This window comes from Apis cerana, linkage group LG6 (genome assembly GCF_029169275.1).
Source record: "Apis cerana isolate GH-2021 linkage group LG6, AcerK_1.0, whole genome shotgun sequence".
NCBI lineage: Eukaryota > Metazoa > Arthropoda > Insecta > Hymenoptera > Apidae > Apis > Apis cerana.
The window spans coordinates 8,336,748-8,359,701 of record NC_083857.1 but is presented as its reverse complement, the minus strand read 5'-3'; the positions used below and the strand labels follow the sequence as shown (position 1 = coordinate 8,359,701).

The 22,954-nt window shown below is 41.9% G+C and overlaps 1 long non-coding RNA gene across 5 annotated transcripts in view; it reads right to left on the bottom strand.

Moving 5' to 3' along the window:
* The window catches only part of LOC108003186 (uncharacterized), an 84,892-nt gene extending 66,219 nt beyond the window's left edge, over positions 1-18,673 (bottom strand). The window contains exons 1-3 of one of the 5 annotated variants that reach the window (XR_009830110.1): positions 17,773-17,806; positions 17,125-17,582; positions 16,857-16,939 (exon numbers count right to left, since the gene is read on the bottom strand). This is a non-coding gene — a long non-coding RNA (uncharacterized LOC108003186). Of the gene's footprint in view, positions 1-16,856; positions 16,940-17,124 lie in introns of all 5 variants that reach the window. The other 4 variants (XR_009830106.1, XR_009830108.1, XR_009830111.1 and 1 more) reach the window with 4 other exon arrangements.
* Positions 18,674-22,954: the final 4,281 nt, after the last annotated feature.

The window sequence follows — 22,954 nt, the reverse complement described above, 5'->3', positions numbered from 1 at the left end:
TCGTCGTTCGATCGATCGACGTTTGATCGTCGGCGATCATCCCTCCGTCTATCCGTCGAATGGGAACCAATGATCTATGAAAATATTTACGAAGTTTGGATTAACGATCAGATGATCGTTCTCAATTTAATCGTCGCGATTTGCCGTTGATAAAATTCGAAACAAAAGTTAATTCTTCAAAAAAAGAAAAGTGTCGATAAATATTCGATGAAAGAAGAATAGACGAAAACGGTCTCGAATCGAAGAACTCTCCACTTATTTGTAAAATATCCTACGTATATATATGTATATATTTATATATAAGATATTTATACATATATATATACGTAGATTGGTTAAATTTATGCGATCGTAATTGCGATCAAATATATAGACGCGCGAGACCGTGGTCGGATAATTGCGACCGCTATATCGCTAAAATTGTTAGATAATTGCATTATCACTTACGTAATTCCATCGGGGTTAAAACCGTCAAAGACTTCCGCGGTAATAACTGTTTGCAACAGTGTTTTGCATTTCAATGGGAACAATTTAATTAACAACGCGAAACTGTACGCAATTACGTTATTTACAGTGATAACACTATTACATCGACGACCGCACGTCGCGTTACATATTTATAGCGTTATCGCGGGCCAAAGCGTGTAGCCGACATGGCGGGTAATCGATCCATCGCTCCTCTCGAAGCCAGCGATTCGGAAACTGGCCGCGGAAACTGCAATTTCGCGGTGAAATGATCGCGTGCCGTGTCGACTTCTCGCTCTTGTAAGGATTCGAAGCGTGGTATCCCCCGTAAAAAATACCGCCATATGAAAATAGAGAATAATCAAACAAGTTTGTTAATTAAGTTGCTTAATCTTTACTACTATACGGACAACTGCAATTTTTCCCTCCCGCGAGAACGAGCGATCGTCAAATTCGTTCGAAATAGATCCAATAAATCCAGATCTAAATCTAAATCTTGTTCGATCCAGCCGGATACGAATTAAAATCGCGGGCATAATCAAATCGTAGCACACACACACGCACACACGCATCGTCCTGTGAAAATCGCTTAGTCGCGCGGCCCCCGACTGTCAGCCAACTCGCTCGAGAACGCGTTCTGTATACACCGTGCTGTACATCGAGGGCGTACGAGCATCGTTGGCGAATCCGCTGGTTGGATTACGAGTGGCCCGAGTCACTCGAGCCAACGTTGTTGCGTTAACGCGCGCAAAGTCGAAGGGTCGAAGAGCGAACGAAGCGGTGGGACGAAGAGAGGAGAGCGAGAATCGCGACGGATGTACAACGGAGGAGGGGGATGGTTGACGGTAACGCGTTCAAACGTGTACACACGGTTGCACAGAGGGCGCAGGGGGGGAGAGAGAGAGAGTGTATCGTATAGCAGTAATAGCGTGGGGCGGTTGCTCGAAAGCCGCATCGTCTGGCAAACACGAGGGCGAGAGAGGGGTGGATAGGTGGGTTGGTTGGTTGGTTGGTTGGTTGGTTGGTTGGTTGGTTGTCGTTCACGCGGCTCCGTAGTATGGAATGGTAGGCGAGGAAGATATGAGGGAAAGGTGGGGTCAAAGAGAGCCGGAGGGGCCGCCGCCCGAGCGAGTCTGTTAATTGGACTAATTACAGTAATTACTGAAAGTTTCAGCAGGGCTGGGAGCGAGTAAGACGGGGATAGGGTGGTGTACGGCGTAATACGGCGCACGACCACACCGCAGCCACCCGATGTCGATGGTCTCGCAGTTTGCCTGCTGCATCGTCGCCACCAACACCCGCGCCGACTCCACGACACCGACACCTCCGACGCGTCCGCGCTTCTCTCGCGGCGCCCATCCAAGCGCCTCGTGACACCGAGCTGGGTATTAACGATCTCGCATGCGCTCGCGAGCTTACGTACGTACGAGAAGCACCCTCGATCGTGCCCCGCTCCACGCGCTCTTGTTTTCGTATATCGTATTTCCGCTTGTCTTCCTACCGATTTAGGGGGAGGATGAACCACGATCGAATTAGCGATTATAAGCGTTTAGGGAGGAGGGTGCAGTCGTTGATTCGTGTTCGATCAAAATTTATATTCCATTTCTGAGAATCTGAAACATCGTTGATGATATTTTAGATATTTCTAGCTTGAGGTAGAGGGCGATTCCAGCTCCACGAAATCATTTCGATTCGTTTTCGTTCTAATTTAATCGCGAAAGCAGTCCAACGATTAATGGACGACGCAATTCTTTTACGCAACTGGTAACAAATCGCGACTCTATTTATACGGGGAGAGTATTATCGCGACGAAGGAAAAATCGATGTATTTATCCAATGTTACCGAGAACTATACTTTGCAATAATAAATCCGCTGAGAAGTTAAATAGGTCCCAATATCTCTCCGTCAGAATTTCATTCTTCTCCTTTCCAAACGTCTCGTCACGCTTGAAAAGAAAAACTCGCAAAGGATCAATTTCATCCATACACATATCCGCTCCATTAATCCATCCACTTCTACGGATCCGAAAGAAAAAAAAACCATCCCTCCAAGGGGATTTCACGCCTCGTCAAAGGAAATCTATCGAGATCTACAAAAATACAACAACCCCTCTCTCTCTCTCTCTCCCCCATTACTCCGTCCACGGAACGGACAATAACATTCATCTTCGAATCAAACCGTGCGTAGCCCCGATTACAAAAAAAGAAAGAACCGATACAAAGGGAGAGACAGGGGAAACGGAAAGCAGACGAACAAACCCTCTACCCGTTGAAAAAATACCAGCCGAGGAGGAGGAGGAGGAGAATCCCTCTATCTTCGCGGAACTTCGATAAGCGCGCCGATTCGACAACACTCCGCGATACCTCCTCCCCAACAATTTCATCCTGTAATATACACGGGAGGCTGGCTACGCTTGTTATTTCTCTGGGATGAGGATCTTGTGGAGGGAAAAGAAGAGGGGAAGGGAAGAGATGTCGCGAAAGAAGCACGCGACGCAATCTCGTAATATTCTCTCTTCTCGCGCCGGGGGAAGAGGCGCGATCTCTGAAATCCCGGGAGATTTCAGGGAAATAAAGGTCGGCTCGGCAAAGGGACGGGCGGAATGGTGATGAAGCCGAGGAACAACGCTATACATACATATCTATCTATACATATATGTTCGCGGCTGCTACGCGTATACCGCTGTTTCGACACGATTATACGCGCGAGGGTACAACGCTACGCGTTTGAAGAGAAGCGAAGAGAGAGAGAGAGAGAAGTGGAGGGACACAGTGTGTGGCTGCGAAAGTTGTCGGAGCGAGATCAGAAGGTATACCAGAATCGGGGGGTGAGTGGAGGGACGAAGTGGTGTGAGATTAAAAAAGAAACAAAAAAGGGAAAAAAAGGGAGAAGAGAAAAGAGCAAGCGGGATAAAAAAGGAGGAAAGAAAGAAGGAAGGAAGGAAGGAAGGAAGGAGAGAAGGAGAAGGGAGAAAAGAAAATAAAGGAGAGGAGGAGGTTGGTTTGGAGAGGAGCGAAAGAGCGAGCAAACGAGGCCGGTTGGAGGGGATTTGCGGAATGGCCGAGGTTGCTGGTGCCGTCGTGATAAAAAGTAAATGAGGAACAAAGGTCCCGCCTTTAGCGGGGCGAGGGGGAGGGGTTGGAAAATATATAGGGGCGGGAGAAGGGGAGAAGGAAAGTAGCGGTGAGAAAGAAGATTGAAGAGGAAGGGAGAAAGGACGGGCGGAGGAGGAAGAAGGAAACGGGAGTGGTTCCCCCTCCCCTTCCGACCGTCGGCAGACGTGCCGGGAATAATGCCGACGGAATTACACGGGTGGCGGCAGGGTGGGTAGAGGCGTGGGGTGGCGGTAGCTGCGTTAGCGGATCGACGAGGGCGAGGAAGAAGGGCAGGAAAATCGAGGAAAATTAATTGATAGAGCCTACACAGGTAATTAAGTTTTCAGAACGCCTTGCCTGCCTCTTTTACTCGTGGCCGCGCCGCGCCGCGTTTCTACTTTCGAATCGAACGCGCCCCTTCCGCGCCACTTGTGATCCTCTTTTCTCGATCGTTTCTCACCCTCCCTCCTTCCCACCGCCTCCAGACGTTCGACTCTTTGCCTCAGCCCGGATACTATACCTATACTCCTCTCCTCTCTTCCCCCTCCTCCTCTCTTTTTTCTTTTCCTCTCTTTCTTTCCCCACCCTCCCTCTTCGTCGCCTAGCGATAAATCACGGGGCCGTTCACCAACGGTGCTCTCGATCCAACCACTCTCCCTCTCTCTCTCCCCTCCATTTTTATTGCTTTCCGTAGTCGCGATTTATTTCACTTCGTTACGCCGATATCGAAAGTTGTTTGCCGCCCCCTCGCCTCGACCGTGGCCGGCGGACAGCCGAGGGGGCTAGGGTCGGCGGATCATCGGGCGGGAGGGAAAGGGAGAGTAAAAATTTCGCGCGTTCCACGCCCACGCGACTACGGTATCTCCCCGATGGTAATCTACGGCCCACGTAGGGAAGAAAGAAAGGAACGAGCACGCGAGCCCCGAGTTCCAGCCGATATATCTTATCTTCATCTTCTTCTTCGTGCCCGCCTTTCGACCCCGGCCCACGGATCGAGGCCGACCCAGCCACCCTGTCGATAACGCTTTCCGCCCGACCGCTCGTCGACGATGTTCCATTTCCGCTTCGCGTGGTGCAAGACTTTGCGCTGCGATCTGCCCGCATAATCGTTCGCGGCCAACCCCCGTGGCGTCATATAGGTCGCGTCAAAGCTCGAGGGTGGTAACGAAGGATCCGAATTCCAAATTATCCATTCTGACGATTCTTAAATGGAAATAATCGTGAATGGCACGATTTTAAATTGGATATGTATACTACCGGCTTTATGGTTTTCGATTTTAGGAGCTTCCTTTATCGCCCCTGTTATCTTGAGAACTCGAACGACATGGTAAATTTGTTTTTGAAATTTTTAAATTAGTGTAATCCAGATGGCGAGCTTCTCTTAAAATAATTCGATTAAACTCTACACAGGTTTCTCTATTTATCGAAGATCTTGTTAAAACGATGAAATCCTAGAACGAAAAGTAACGTTTAATACCTTTCTTATTAAAATCGAACGCAAAAACTTACTCCATCTTCGATGAACATCGCGTCTGAAACGCGTTGTACACGACGCGGACGGGCCGAAGAGACGATCGTCCGCATACGTTGCACGGTCCGCAAACGAGTTATACCAATTTGCCAATAATTGTAGCAGTTATGTTAATTCTCAATCAGTGGCGCCGCTCGCTTCGCATTCTCGCGTGCGTGTCATGCAAATTCGCCCTATACAATCTCGAGCGAGAAAAGCTACGACGAGGGAGGGAACGAGAGAAAATCATCGCGCTGTTGAAACGAGACGGGACGAGAGAGACAGGAATATCGAACAATCGTGTATCAACGATTAAAGCAAACCCACCGGCGACGTTGATTATGGTCTGCCGGATTGATTTATCGCGCTCGCCGGCCCAGACCGCGCGTCCCAATGGCATCCTACCCGTTTCCGCTCCAAGCTTCGAGAGAAGCATCGTCCTCCGCGAGAATTGATACCCGTGAAAAGCCTTATACGGAGGAGGAGGCGGCTTTACAGCCGTTTTACGGCCCGATTTCGGCCAAACATGTGCTACCTCGATGAGCCAACCTCGAGGCCGATAACGGGATAATATTCGACGTGGTGGAAAATTCAAGCGGGGAAAGGACTCGTGAAATTTACGAGGGATAGTCGCAGCGTTGTGTTTCGTCTCTTTCTCGTTCACGGAATTGGAGAGATTAAGAAAAGAATCATCGGGGTATTTAAAAGGAAGAAAAGAAGAGACGAAGGATGTTCCTTTTCCACTGTTAACGTGATTCTCTGTGATTCAAGAGCGGAAGGAATTCTGTATTAATTTGGGCGAGGAAAAAAATTTTCTCGGATTTTTGGATCGAAGATGAAAGATCCAAAATGAGATATTTGTAAAAAGTTTGCTTTAAGACAAAAGAATCTTGTATCTCGTTACGTATCTCGTGTTCAACGTTTTCACGAAATTTCGTTCGTCTTCGGTTCGGTCGATTGATCGCGGTCACAGGGATCTCTCGACAGGGAATCGTCCAACTCGTTTCACGATGGAATCCGGGTTATATTCCCCAAGTCGTATTGGGGAAGATCGGATTGCTGCGAAGGCAAGATTCGAGGAAGATGGTTGTTGGTCGTGTGTCGGGAATATCCAGAGACGTTTTGTAATCGCCAAGTTTTTTCTCTTGCGTAATAGGGATTGCGTGAGGACAGATCGTAGAACGATGTATAACCGATTGCTTTTGTTTCTTCGTTTCGTGTAATTTGTAAGAAGAAGTCAAAATTCGTATAAGAATAATTTTATTGCGAAAGATTAAATATAAAAATGATAAGCTATAAAAATCTACTAGAATTAGAAAAGTGGTAAATTTTCTTTCCAAAAATAAACACCTTAAGGGAAGATACTCGTATTTATTATTAAAATATTTTGTTATAAATTTTCAAACTTTCGAATTTTAATGTTTCGCAATATATTGAAACGAAAAATTTTGTCGCGCGATCCACTTTTCCTCTTTGATATAGTGATCGAAAAAAAAGAAATATGAGCATTTTTAAACAAATTTATAAATCAAAACGAATTAGCGATCCCGTGAATTAAAAAAAAAAATAAAAGCTTCTTTTTATGAAGAGATCTTCTAAATTAAATTTATCCTAGAAAGGGGAACAAAATTGAAATTGAAATACAAAAAAATTGAACGCCCCGTTTATACGTGTTTATAAGAATCAAAATAATGACACGATTGCGAAAACAGAGATTACTCCTGATCGTATGCATATAAAGCATTCATTAAAAATTCACGTTAACAAAGAAATTGCCCATAAAATCCTATCCTATAATCCTAATTAAACGAAATATTTTATAAAAATTGTAATTAACGTATAATCAGAATTTAGCGATTAACCCGAATTAATCCCTCGAAATTGACTTAATTTTAATCGTAACAATCGTAGCTAGACTCCAGATCCATCGAATCTAGTCACGATAATTGATATTAATCTTCTCGTTATACGTTCTCGTGTATTGCCCATCGTTGTATATCTGTGCCTTCAAACATCAATTCGATTTTTCCATCGGCATTTCCACTAATCTTTCACGAGCTCGCGACAAGCCATGCAGAAAACCTGCATGATTACACGCGACGGTAACTACATCTGTTCAGCAGCCGCAAGGGGAGCAAGTACAAATAACCTAACCCCTATTGAATTTACCCTCTTCGTTTGCTCCACCTGATTGCGATCTGCAACGATGACAAATCATTCCATGGTAAACATGATATTCGAAATTTTGACGCTTCCACCAACATTGTCGATCCTATTTTCTACTTTTTACAGGAGGGCGATGTCAAAGTTGAATTGGTTGATCGAATTGATGAAAGATTGATTATCGTTAATATACAACAATAGAAATAGATAGAAAACGTACAAGTGAATTTTTTTTCTAATTTTTACACAACCGTACGGAATTGAAAAAAAGTCCCATTTTAACGATCCAAAAAAAAAAAAGAAACAAAATATATAATTACAAAATTATTATCTCCTCCATTATTCGTCTTACAATTTCCATTATTATTGTTACGAACGAAGCGAAAAACGTGCGAAAAAAAAAATGGAAGAAAGAAAAAAGTAGAAGACACCCGTGAAAAAATTCTTACAACCGCATTAACGATAAAGAATTCTCAGGGAAGATCGATGACACAAACCCTTGTTTCTCGAACGTCGCATCAATTCCCCGCGATATCGTGACAGAAGAGAAGGAGGAGAGGGAGGAGAAGAAAAGGACCTGGAAACGAGAAGTCTCGCGATGCTCGTTGGTTTCGCGATTTCCCATCCCACCCCAACCTCCCAGTCGACGATCCACACGGCACACTCGACGAGGGATAGAGAGAGAGAGAGAGAGAAAGAGAGAGCGCTTCGAATATCCAGGTTTACTCCCCCATAAAAGTTTCATAGCCCCGTTGGCATATTCCACGTCCACACGTCGTTAATTTTAGAGAGCGCGGGGCGACACGCTTTATTTTTATCGACTGACCTCAACACGATCGTTAACCCCTCCCTCTCCCTCTAGCGAGCCCGTTTTTCCAACTTCTATCGCTTTCGTGACGAGGGGGAGACACGAGCGTCGTTCGACGATGACTATGACGGAACGTGACCGGGATGGGTTTGATTCTCTCCCTCCCTCCCTCTCTCTCTCCGCCCGACGCGTCGAAAATGCCAGCCCCGGATCTCCGACTGTTTCCGCTTTGACGGCCTCGTTAATGCGAGGATATTATCTCGCAAATTAAATTACTCGCGATCGGGTGGTCGCATTATTTAACGGGAATTTATCAAACGCACGCGCGCCGCGAAAAGACGCGGCTCCCTCTCTCTTTCCCTCCGCCTCGAGAAGCGAGATAAATTATCAAACCGGTGTCCTCCGCCGGCTTATTCGGGCGACTCCCCCTCGAATCGGACGAAACAATCGCGCGGCCGTTCCGTCGTCTATTTGCATAATTATTGCGCGTCCGTAGGAACGAACCGTAGGCTCGAATCCCAAATTAATGGCCGTGCGCAGCCAACACCGTCCGGAAATTCATTTTCGAAGAAGCTCCGTGCCGCGATAAACAGAGGACCTCGGATCACGATAATTACCGAAGCGACCACCACCACCAACCACTGTCCGCCGTGGCGTACACGTATTTATTTGTCGCGCGGGATCGAGCAATTAAACGTTAAAATGATAACCGAGCAGCCCGCTCGTCGCTTGTAATTACGACCATTTGCATAGGGACGGGGGGACTTATCGTTGTATCGCGCGGTGTCGTTAACGATCCTATCTTCCCCTCCACCTGTCAAATCCTCTCCTCCCTCCTCCATCTGGTTCCGCTTGGCCGGGAAAAAAACAGGAGACGATAAAAAAGGGAGAGAGAGAGCGAGAAAGAGAATACGCGCACGTTTTTTCAAGATATATAATATTTTCTCGCGAAGGGAAAAGTGACGAAAAAGTGGACGCGTCGGGGGGAGGTGGAGGAAAGGAAAATAAAAAGAGGAATGAAAATAGCAAACGACGCGGGGAGGGGGAGGATTTTTGTTTACCGTTCGAAAGCTCATAACACGACAGCGGAAACCGCGCTGTAACCGACGGACACGATCAAAGGACGGACGGGCGCGGACGGGCAATGACGACGACGAGGTCGACGACAACAACAACGAGCAGGACAACGAGGACGACGACGAGCAGGATGGATCGCCGACAGGGGATGATCGCGATTCACTCGGTTGACGTGGACGTCGATGGTGGGCGTGTCGGCCGTGGGATGGCAACGTGTCAATTTCGAGGAAACAGGTGCTCGACGCCTCTGTGACAGCATGTTCGAGTTCTACGCGCGCGGAACGGGGAGGGCTGGGTGATCCAGTATCTCGCGCGCGAGGGAGAGAGAGAGAGAGAGAAAGTACCGACGCGGCCTGCCACTGTATACCACACCACTCATACCCACCCCCACTGTGCATTTCCGTCTGTGCCTCGTCTGTTATCCCATTCCACGTGTATACATCTCTCTCTCTCTCTTTCTCTTTCCCCGTTCACCATCGCTCTTCCTCCTTCACGCGCCTACATCCACGCTACGACGCTCGTATATACGTACGTATATATGCATATAATACGTGTGCGTGTGTATACGTGTGCAAGTCCACCGATGGGAGTAGGGAGTGACACGAGATCGCGTGTTGAACATACACACGGTTAACGCCGCGCTCAGGCGCGGGCTTGGGGGGGTAATGTCGGCTTGCCGGATGTTGGCAAGGGTTGGTAATAGGCCACCGCGCCAACCCTACTCGGCTTCCACGCTTACGGTTTCTCGTTGCTACGAGAGGAGAGGAGAGCAGAGCAACGCTTCAACTCTCTCCCTCTCTCTTATTCTCCCCGGCTGCGCCCGCGTGATTGTATCAACAGCCTCATCAGGCTCATCCCCTCCCTCTAGAACCCCTTGTTCTAACCCCTCACTAGTCTAACTCGTGCTACACTCTCTCTCTCTCTCTATCTGCCTGTCTGTCTATCTCTCTCTGCGCAACTAGCGCGACTCTCGACCGCCACCTTACTTCTCCACCTCACCCTCTAACCCCCGGAATTTAACCTCCGTGAACACCGACAGTCAGCCAACCAGCCAACCAGCAAACCAACCACGTCGCGCGACGATTATTAATTACTGTCAAGCTGGCCGCCTTCGTGGCAAGGATCACTGCTTCTCCCTCCCCTCTCAGTGACAGTGGATAATGAACTTCGCCCTCGTTTCCAAGATCCACCCTCGAACGGGACGGGGCGAGAAGAAGATGGGTATCCGAGTTCGCGTTTCTTTCTTTCTCGATCGACGGATTTGTTTTTCAAATCGATGTGTTCCTTCTATATCGAAATAAATCCAACGATATAATTATAAAGATCGGACGATAAAGATTTTTCAAAATTAAATTTACTGAATTCGTGATATTCGCTTCTCAAAAAACTGATCCGAATAAAATCGATTCTCCCTAAAAAAAAGCCACGTGTTTATATCATCAAGAAAACCACGTCCTAGTTAAAAATTTACGATAATACGCGTTGCAAATCCCGAACGAGATCCAAAGTCGCGAGGCGGATCATCGCCTCGAGGGAGGGGGGGAAAAAATTCAAACTGGCCGGGCTCGGGTGTATAATACGAGCTCAAGGATGATGATCGACGATAGGCGGCCGATAGCCTCTCTCTCTTTCTTTCTCTCGTTCTCTGAAGCCGATCCGGCGATAAAGGTCGGAATTAAAAATTCATTGGAACACGCGAGGCGCGATTTCGATCGCGGAAAGTGCACGGTGAGTCTGGTGCGCCTACGGCTTTACGTGGCGTCACTATGGAATTAAGAAAACATGACTCGACGACCACCCCTCTCGTTCCATTTAATGCGATTGGCTGCCGCGGGGAGTAGGGATCCGCCGAGGGGAGCGCGCATCAAGGGTGTGCGCGTATCACGGGGAGTGGAAAAGGGCCACGTGTTTGCGGATGCGGAGGGGGGCCGAGGAAGGTAATGGATACGTGAACTGGTCGCGCTATACATTTGATTTTCTTCCTCCCCCTTTGGCTGGCAGGGGACGTCCAAGGGATGGAGATTCACTTTCTATTTTGTATGAACGCTGACTTCTCTCCCTCGTCGCGTTTGCTCTTTTCTATCCTCCTTCCTTTTCTCTTCCTTGCTTCCCGTAACGAAAGAGGAGCGATTGGACGCAAGTGTTTCTCGAGGGGAACCGAGGGCAGGGGTGGATCCATGAGTATAGATGTATTTATAGTGGTATCCGAAAAAGTGTCAGGTTACGTGAAATCGTTCGAAACGTTCGAGACATTGCGAAAGTAATCGAAAAACGTGACTTTATGAGGTAATTTTATAATCACAATTGCAATTTCTCCGATAAGCTATATGTTCGGAGTTTAAAATTCTAAAAATTTACCTACCGATTATTGTAACGTCTATTTTCTAAAAACGTCTCTTCGTTTCGTTAAAATTCTATTATATGCTTACAAACCTGACAATATATATATACACGAGCGTAATCTAATTCCAAGGTAACGAATCCACGGGGTGGCACGTTCGACTCGATATCGGTAGATTTACGAAAAATCAATTTAAAAGAATCCCCGCGCGCAAAAACCTGTTATATACCGTCCACGTGGCCCCTCATTAACGGCGCGATCCATTAAAATAATTAATTAAAATAACGCAACGAATCGGGCGTTTCGAACGATCCGGCAAACATCGGGGAAATTAATATCAAATGTAAACATTACAACTCGAGCCGGGGTCGATGCGCACCCTCGAGCACGTACTCTCGAGTCGCAGTGCCCACCCAACGCAACGCGATCCCCTGAATTTTATTGCACCCTCGCCCTCCCCCTACGCTCTCCTTCTCTCCGCAGCAGATATGTATCCGACCCAAGCGCGACCATACACGGGGGATGGGGACGCCACCTCTCCCCTCCCCATCTGGAAAGCGGAAATGGCCGCAGCGCGACAAATTGCCCGACGATTGGCGCCCCCCTCCCCTCCGTCGGTTGAACGAGCGAGGGTTCGAGCGGGACAAGCTTTCGAGCTTCCGTTCGTGCCTCGACTCATTAATTTCCACGGCAGGCATAACCGAAAGCCCCCTCCTTCGAAGGCGAAAGAAAATACGTGGCGAAGCGAAAGGGGAAGGGAGGGGAGCAAGGGGCAAGAATCGGCCTCTCGGAAAACGGCACGAGCACGAATGATAATTAACGGTAAATTACTTTCCTCGACGGGAAAGGAAGGGAGGGGGGAAGGGGTATATTAGGCAATGGGTCGTTGTTGATCCGTCGCTTCTGGTGGGTGGTTATAGTAATAATAAACCGGAGACGCGAACTTTAATTAAAAAGTAAACTGGGAACTGGCTGGCTGCGGGGAGAAGGGTGTATCGCGATAATTCCTTTCGATCCGAGAGTCCCGATCTTTTGTGCGCGATTTTGTAGCGCGACGATGTTGGATAATTTCAAGATTATTCTTCGAAGCGTAAAGGAGTAACATCATCTCCTTTTTTTCCTGGGATAATTAATCGACGTGCGATACGGTGAATACTATTTAAGTTGCGAGATGAACGAATACCTTTGGAAAAATTTATCCATATAGCTGTATTATTCATTCGATTAGAAAGGAAACGATTATCCGAGCGAAACGAAGGAAGAATGGGGAAATTTTCGAGATTATTCCGTTTCGACGGGATGGAAATCGAGCTTTTTAAACAATAATTTATCCGTTGATTATCGGTAGCAGCGTGAAAAAAAAAAGAAAAATACGAAAGGATACGAGAGGAAATGGAGTATATATAGGGCGGAACTCGATAAACCTGGCCAATGGATCGCCTCGAACGACGATTTAACGACGTCTCTCGGTTCATGCACGTGTGTCTACGCGTACATATTTTCCTAACGCTCCCCCCGTCCCCCTTTCTTCTTTTTATTACTCGAATCCGCGTTTATCGGCGCGTATACCGCTTCGAGAGTGTATTATTGCACCGCCTCTTCCGATAGGAACGATCCATACCCGTGCCCGCCGACAATATTGACTAATTCACCCGTTTCGAGTCGTGTCCTTAAATTTTACGAGATCGCGCGCCCGCGTTCGCATTAAATTGAAATCGGCCGACTGAATTAATTCGATCGATTCGAGTGGATTCCGACCAACGCTTGTCGCGTCGATAACGGCGGAAAAACGAGCTCGTCGAACGTAAAAGGCTCTCGTTAATGAACGTTCACGGGGAACGCAATAAAACGCGGGGATATTTGATGAAAAGGAACGAGAGAGAAAGAGAGAGAGAAAGAAAAAAAGAAGAAGGAATAAGGAAGAAAAAAGAGAGATGATTTTTGGAAGAAGAGATAAAAGTATTATATCGCGACAAGACGCAGAAGACGGGATTTTTTTTCGTCATATCCGCGAGAAGAAAACGGCGAAAACAAGCACAATCCAGAGGCGATATTTTGCCACGAAATTCCGAGCGTTCGGCCGTCGTATGCAACTTCCGGCCGCCTCGTTCGTCCGTTTCCTATTTACTTTTACAATAGCTGGCGGGCAGCGCGCGTTTTATCGCGACGGGTATCCGTCGTCGTGCGCGACATTCCGATCGGCCGATACCATATCGAACGAAAATTCTTCTGAATAATTCACCGTCCGTATCAGGATTCCTCGTCCTCGCCACGCCGCTCGATTGTCTCCCCGTAAATGCGTCGAATCGAGGCGAATCGAGGCAGGATTCCGTGAACGAGAAGAAAAAGAACGAGGGAAGAAACGTGTAGAGAGAAAGAGGGAAAGGGAAGAGAGGAGAGCCGAGATTCAGCCGCGGTCGATGCGATTTATTTTCCAGCTAGACTGTACCTCTCCCTCGCCCTCCCAGCCCTCACTTTGCCACTATGGTGCACGAGGTAATGAAGTGGCAACACGGCGTTTCCAGGGGTCGAGAACGGGGGTGAGATTGATACCTCCAGTCACGTCGAGCGGCGAGGAGGGGATGAGGTGTCGAGAAACCGGATCGACGACGTGGGGGAGCGAAGTGGAAGGAGGGGGAAGCTGGTGGCAGGAAGAGGTAGAGCCGTCGGGGGGCGAGGAAAGAGAGAGAGAGACGCGAGAAAGGAGGGCTGAGGGTGGTATGAACGTGGAGGCAAGGGTGGGGCTAGAGGTGGATCGCAAGAAAGGCTCGAGGGTGGCTTTGCTCTCGTCTCGAGGGTTGAAAACGTTTCGCTCGGTTAGATACGCCGTATCTTACCGTGGCTGCCGCGACTTCCGCGCACTAATTAAAGAAATTAGGGAAAGAGGGATAAATTTTTGCACCCTTTTGGATCTCGCCGCGCGCCGTGGAGACACAGTGGAGACACCGTGGAAAGAGAGACGGCTTCTTCTTTTATTACCGTTAACCTAATTGAAACGAGTGGCGCCGCGAGAAAGGGAGCCGAATCGGTTCCAAGATCCAATCGCGACCGGAATGCACCAAGAGGTCTGCTGCTCTCCGTGTTTTTATCCGTTTCATCTTTGCCCCTCCTCTTTTTTTCTTATTTCTCGTTTTTTCAACGTTTTTCTCCCCTCTCTTCCTATTTCCTCTCTTTTCTTTTCTTTTCTTTTTTCCCCCCCTCCCTTTGCCCATCTCGATCCTCTTCTTTTCATTTCGACGACGATCTCGCTCGATCTCCAATTATGACGAACGACGTCGAGGATATAATTAGTCGTAATGAACCGGTTTTCGTGCTAATTGCCCCGTGTTATCTATCCTTGGAAAAGGGTCGAAAGAGCGTAAAGAGACGATAAAGAAACGTCTGGATCGGACCCGTGATCACGAGAGATCGGGATACCCGGATTTCTGTTCCGTGCAAAACGCGTCGATGTCTGGTCGGACTGTACACGGATCTACACAGATTTAAGATACCTAATTAGTTTATCTGGGAATAATCTTGTACAGTTAACGCGGCGCCAACAGAGGGGAAAGATAGGGCGAGAGAGGAACGAGAACCACCCTCTCGTCTAACTAAATTCTAATTAAGCGAACCTCCTCTGGAGAAACTGCTCGCCCCTTTCTCTCTTGTACACGCCTTTGCTTACGTGTTATGTCTGCCAAGTATATCCGCTATCTACAGAGTACGATGTAATCCATGCGCCGGGTATAAACTGAATAACAGATGAAGGAACTTGTACCTAATCGTTGGGAGGAAAAGTTTCTCAATTATAGGAACGACGAGATTTATTCTACCTTGGCCGAGGCCAGAGGGTTCAAATATGCATGCCGGCAAGCAAACTATTAGGCGTTTTAACTCTTTGAAAACTTCTTTTTGAGAACGCTTATAAGCCTTTGGGGGATGCTACGGTCGATAAGATCTTCTTTTCGAACGAATATTTTTCCCTACGTACAAACTACAAACTTTTTCACCCAACTTTACGTAGTTACGTATTTTTCAAACAATTTCTTCTCGAGAGGGGAAAAATGAAAATATTCTTAATAAAAAAAGCGTGATTATTTTTGTTATTTTTCATTTACAAAAATTTCGCTTAAAAAAACGTTATTACGTTATCCGTTTTATAATAACAATTTTATTTTCGCGAATAAGAGGAATACGAAGATCGTGATTTTATCGATTATTCTCGTGTTCCTTTTTATATTTCGCCAACAAAAACGTGTAATAAAAAAAAATCCAAGGGAAGCGAGAAAAAAGAAATTTTTACAAATACGAAACAAAGTCCAAAATTAACGTCGAATGAAAAAGCCCACGTAATAAACGATGAATCAATCGTTTATTTTAAAAACAATTAAAGAATCATTTGCCTAGAAAGGCAAGACGTATTTTCGCGGCGAATTCCGTTCTTTGTTACTCTGTCTGTCTGTCTATCTGTCTTTCTCTCTCTCTCTCTTTTTTTTTTATTAATATTTCAAGCACATCAGCCGACGTCGCTGAGCCGCATTTAGGCGGGAGTGCTCGAACTTGACGAGTTCGAAGCTTGAAAACTTGTGGAGGGTTGGGAGTCGAGGGCGGAAGCGCGGACGAGAGGGGGGGCCACGGCCGCAAATGAATTTTTTCCGAGCAAACGAATCCTCGAGTGCACTCGACGCGGCTGCCTACACATAATGCCAAGCACCCTTCCGCTCTGAAGAGGATGTTAAAGGACTCTAGAACGTGACAATGGCAGCCGCGGTGATTCGCAGTAGCGGCAATCATTGCTTCCTAACGTGTATCGCATCGAGTGGCTGCGATCCGCTCGAAACCGTATCGGTTCTGCGTTTTTTCGTTTCCTTCCTACGCTTTCCCCCCCTCCCCTCTCCCTTTAATTCTCATTCTCGATTTTTGATTTATAACGAACGGAGAAATTTATTCACGTTTATTAAAAAGAAAGAAAAAAAATATCAACGATAAAAGTAAATGCGAAATGAAATAATTGCAATATTACAAAATAATCATTAAGCGGTTTGATCGTTAAAGTTTGTTTTTGAAAAAATAAAAAAAAAATAGTATTTAAGACTTATCGATTTGATTTTGAAATTTGCCTCGTTTCTTGCACATAAAAGTTAATATTATTTTATTATTTTTATATTTCAAATCATAACTTATTGTGAAACAAGAAATGAAATATGAAAGAGAATTTTTGTTAATATTTAATCAGAAATTTTATGTGCAAGAAAAGATTTAATAAAAATATTCATACGTATAAGAAACATCTATCTTTATATTCTTTACGAATCATTATGTTCTATATTTATTACAACCAGTCATTTAAATCGATTCGGGTTTTCCATCTTATATGATTGAATGACTGGAAGAATAAAAATATATGTATGACTCACCGTTAGATGCGAAGGACATCATCATGCTGCTATGGTCTAGAAAAAATCAAGACGTAATCGCAGATGAAGAAACTGGGAAGTATCTGTAACAAAACATGGAACATTATAATTTAACACTATTAATTTAAAAATTTTTTTTAAAAATTTGAAATTCTATTAATAATGATAAAAATAATTCTAATATAAAAACTTAAATATAAAAAATTGAAAATTTAATAATTTTGACGTAAGAATAACTAAAAACTGATATAACGTATAAGATAATTACCTTTTCGAGCAGATGATCGCTTCATTTTCTTGAAACACTGATTCTAATATGTATCGAAAACGAATATTTAAGAAAAAATAAAAAACTATCGACATAATTGTTTAAGTTATATCTAATCGACGAACACTGACTCGAATTTTACAAAAAACATATAATTAATTTTAACTAGAACAATTATACATTAAAAACATTAAAAAATACTGTTACGAAGCAAACACTGACTCTATTGTAATCGCGATCACAAAAATTTTTGAAAGTAAATTATCTGATTGACCATATTGAAAAGTTATTTCATTAATTAGCTATTAATTTCCATAAAAAAATAATTAAATAAATATATAAAATATATTTAAATATAAAATTAGAACCGAATGTGTTAAAACAAAAAAATAATTACGCAAAAATTTCATTTTAGAAACTCATGATACGAACTACCAACAATTCTAACCTAAAATAACCTAAAATAAGAAAAAATGAAGAAAAAATTATTAAAAAAATATACAAAAAATTATAATATATTCAACTAATTATTGAATAAACGCGTATTAATTAAATAATAATATATTTAAAAAAAGTAAAAAAAATCTATAAAAATAACGTAATACGCAATATGAAAATAACGTAATACGCAATAGATTACTCGCGTACCGAAAGCGATCCGATCGCTACGACTTTCAACGATAAAGTGACGCCTCGCACGACGATTTCACCTTACAGTTACAAATTCAAAACAAAATTTGTCGACGGCACAATCGTAACACGTCGAATGTATATAAACACGAATTTCTTAGTAAGAATTATTGTAAGAAATATTATCGACTCGAGTGTGTCATCAAAACAAATACAGAAATCCAGTATACATCGAACATTCGAATAGAACAGACGCAATATAGAGAACACGTGTAAAGATATATTTAAAATAAAAGATTATAAAGATCTATTCTTTTTATTATAATTATCACCGAATTTATAATTACATTTTTTTGTTAAAATAAATAAAATCTTACGATATTTTTAAAAAAATTATGGATTATCTCTTAATTATCATGTATAATTACGCATAATCATGCATAACTATGCATAACCATGCATAACCTATTACGTCTTCGAAGTCATTCGAATAATCAAACGATAATTTACACAAATAAAGATTAAAACCGTAAAAAAATGTATAAAATTAAAAGAATATTAAAATAAAACAACGATTGAATTAAATTTGGACACAAAACTTGTATATAAATTACACTACACACATCAAATTGAAGAGCAATGTGAAACGAAAAAAAAGAAAAAAAAAGAAGTTCAAAAACTATTTAATTTTGGTATATTTTTACTTAATAAATGATTAAACACACACACATTAATAAAATAATTGCACTGGAAATATATAAATTATAAATTTTAATATCAATTTCATGTAATTATGCACATGTTTCGGCGTAACGTATTTCACCGCGATTTTCGACAATAGACTGACGCCATATTTTCCGATTCGTCTAATCGCTAGACTCTAGCGATGTTCTAATTGGTTGAAATAATATGGTTCCTTATTGAGTAAACCGCGCGAAAATTAAAGTGTTATATAATACTTCAGTTAGAATTCTTATAATATTGAAATACTAATAAATAATTATTAAATAATTATTACTCAATTTTATTATTAAATAATTATTATTCAATTTTCATAATATATATATTATATAATTATATATAATTATATATAATGAATAATTAATCATAAAAAAAATCGTAAAAAATGCATATTTTTCTTTACTGCAATTGGCTTTTTATAAAATTATAAATATTTACTATGAAGGATAAATTATTCAATTGAAAAAAGTCTACAGCAATTAATGCGAGGAGTCATTTTGAAGACACATTACAGATTTGAGATTAAACGCAATGGAGGAACGGAATTTTTCCTTCCTCTTTTGATCTTTCTTTCCAACGTTCTGTCGAATTTGCGATTTTTGCCAAGAATTTACCCAAGAACCGTCTCAAAATTTCTTTCCCCGTTTATTTCCTTATTCCGTAACGTTTCGTTTCATTTTCCTTGTGATTTTAATCGATACGGGATTCGATGTAACGAACCGGTAAGACGCGATAAAATGCATCGGCAAATTTCTCGTAGAAATCGTGTGGCGCGACGGCAACTCACGTATTTGAGGAGGAAAATTAAAAACAAACAACGTAGGCAACACGGGTTTGTGTGTACTTGCACATCAATTTCGAGCTGATTCGGCCGCGCACTGCGCAATAACTCTCTGGGTAGATACAAATTGCTATCGAACGCGTATCAGTTCGCCGCCCTCGATCATTTGACTAACAATAAACCACCGACACGAAGTGTCCGCGATATTTGATCTTTTTCTCGCGCGCCGTTCAAACCAACGCGAAATAAATAACAGCTGTTTTGTTGCCAGACCGATGCAATATTCCGATCTTATCAAAAATTATCGAATTTAAACAAAAACAAATATAAAAAAAAAATATCAAGAAATAAACGATATTTGATGGGAAAAACAGGGTTTCTTTATTTATAAACTTTATTTATAGATTATTTTATAGTGTATATATATACTTTTTATCACTAATTCTGTACATGTAACATGTACACAAAATGTGAAAGAAATTGTAAAAATTATTTCTTAATTCATGATCGAATTTTCTTTTTTTTGTATAATATAATTATGAAATTCGAGAATAATTTAATAATAGAAAATGTTTTCTTTGTGATATCGATATATTTTTAAAATATAAATTTAGTAAATTCTTAATGAATTTTTTAATAAACATTATTAATGCTAAATTATAATATTGAAGATATTAAATGTTGAAAAAAGTAATTTGAAGTAAGGATAATATAAGGTAAAATCTCTTTTCAACCCGTTCATGCATTAATTATCTTATATCTACTGTAACATCATTATCTATCCATATTAGAATTAACATTTCCAAATTAAAATTATTTTTTTTGATAGAGGAGAAAGTGATAATATATCTAGAATCTTATTCGGTTTTTAAAACAATTTTTATAATAAAATACTTAAATCAAGGCAAGATTTATATATAAAAGTTTAAAAATATAAAAAACTTTTATATATCAAAAATATTTGTAATATTTTATAAATCATATAATTAAATAATTATATAATATATAATTAAATTGCATTGCACAGCAATAAAAACTTCGTTAATAAAATAAAAAATTTTACAAGAAAATTTACAAAACATTAGGTAATGTAATCATAAAATTATCAAAAAGAAATCTACTTAACCTATAACTTGTTAATTCACAAATATTAATTGGTAAATTATTATGCAACAGGGTTTCAATATTATCACTATCTCCTCTAATATTCTGACCACAGCAACGCATACATAACCTATATTACAATTCTACCACAAAACACATATAAGCTTTGTCCCTTTCCCACCTAAAAGATTGTTAAACGTCAACGAATCGGAAGTGCGCGAGAGTTATCGCCTCTTCGTCGGTCTCGGGATGTCTTTACGAATTCCGTGGATTCTGACGCGCGCAACGCGTGCCGCGTAGCTCAACGATTTTCGCATATTACTCGTCGTTCGAAATCCATCGAGTTTCGACGAACCGCAAAAATCCCGAGCTCCCCAAGTCGAATCTAACCCGTCCCGAGGATAGATTCCCCACATCGTTCATTCGTATACACAATACTCTCATGTCAACCAGTGATCTGACGAACGACAAAAACGATCGTTCGATTTCATCGAGTGTTGCAAACATGAAAAGATCGATAAGCTTGAAAACTTCCATAACCTCCCCGGAGATCGATTTCACGCCATACCACACGAATCTTTGCCTCGATTCATCGCTTTTCGTTCTCTCTCTTCTCTGTCTTCTTTTTGTCTATCAATCTCCTCTTTGTTTACGGTACATTGCACTACAGTTTCAAGGTTCACTGAATTTCACGGAGAATTGAAATATTCATATACGTGGATTTGAACTTGCGAATCTTCGACAAAGATTCGTCAAGAGTGTACGAGCGCCCTCTAATACGGTCGACCATGCGCATATACGTGTGCGCAGCTACGAGATAAAGGCATGCATATGCAACCCCGGTCTATACCACGGTTATACGTGTCGGTCGGATTTGCATATTATTTCGAAATCCGTGAATACGGGACATGGCAGTGATTTTCATTCCCGTATGGCCCTCTCGCGTTCGTTACTTGTGCAGATACCTTATACGAGGATCCTGACTCAAGGAAACTGTTAATGAGAACGGAACCGAACGTGGAGATTCCATACCTTCACTGAATCTTTGAGAGATGCCAGAAAAGGATGCCGCGTTCTACGAAGCCGTTGGATGACATAAATAATTCGACGGTTACTTAACACTTTATTAGCGAAAGTTGCGTATGCGTATAACGTATTATACAACGTGCATTTTTTGCAAAATATGGTTGATGTAGAAATTTATATATATATATATATATATATATATATATATATATTACTGAGATTATAGCATTTCTTTTTTTATACCGTATTGATGATATATACAATAATAATTTGTGACATTAATAGCTTTATTTTTGAAAAATCGAGTTTTATGATATATTCAATAAAGTAAGATAAAACAAGAAAAATATTTTGAAAGAGTTTTTATAATAACAAATAATTATAATAACAAGCATTATTAATAATTGTTATTTTTATTAATCAATTTTTAATAAGAATAATAAATAGAAATGTTGCTTGAAAATTTTATACTTGATAGTATTATACGTATAACTTATTCAAATTTATTAATTTTACGATGCTACAAGTATTCAGAAATTATAACAATTATAACAAAAGAGTAATTATATCTTTAGCTGTCGTTTTTATTAATTTTGTTGCTGTAAATAATTTTAACTAAAATATGTCTATCATTCTTTCAAAAGGATGATTGCAATTTTAGTTCGAAATTTCTGACAATATTGTTTATACATTCTATTGTTCAAATTGAAAACACTGTTTATAATATTTTGAACGTTGTTAATTATTCGAAACATCGTACGTTGTATAATACTTTGTACAGTGCTGTAAGAACTTTTATTCCTTGTAAAACAATGAAGTTATAAACATTATAATTATGAAAGCATGAATTATTTAACATAAATTTTTTATTTTTACATCCTTTTACAAACCTTTATATTTTGAAGAGTTGACACTATACCGAATGCAATATCCACCTCCTTGAATTGCCGTGCTAGGTAGCGCATTACGCAAGCGAGACCGAGCAAATAACGAGCCTTACGATCAAGCGATCGGATAAGGGGCGAGCGAGAATTCGAGGCGGGCATTTTAATCATCGCTATAAACGATGTAACGCCTGCGAATTACACGTTTCGCTTTGCAATACGGGGAAACGCGTTTCGCGCTCAAAATTACGGACACGCTTGGACGAAAATGAATTCACCCGCGTTACGTAACGATCGACGATTGAATGAGTACCTTGTACTTTCACGCGCGCGCTTGTCATTATCGTTCCCGCAAATATTAACCTCTCTCTCTCTCTCTTTCTTTTTCCCTTTTTCTTTTTATTTTGTCCCGATAACGTTTACCAGCTGTATTACAGTCTTAAATAAGCAAGATTAGAGACGAACACTCAGCTATTCCCATTTGGAAAAGTATCGTAAAAAGAAAGGAAAAGAGAAAGAAAGAAAATATCGGTAAAGATCGTGTTCGTTTACGATCTGGATACACGAAATTTCGCCTGTCGCGGTTCTAATAAACTTGACTTGATTGCGTGTAACCCTATGTAGGGTGTAAGCGATAAAAATCGTACAACGAGATGATTTTTTT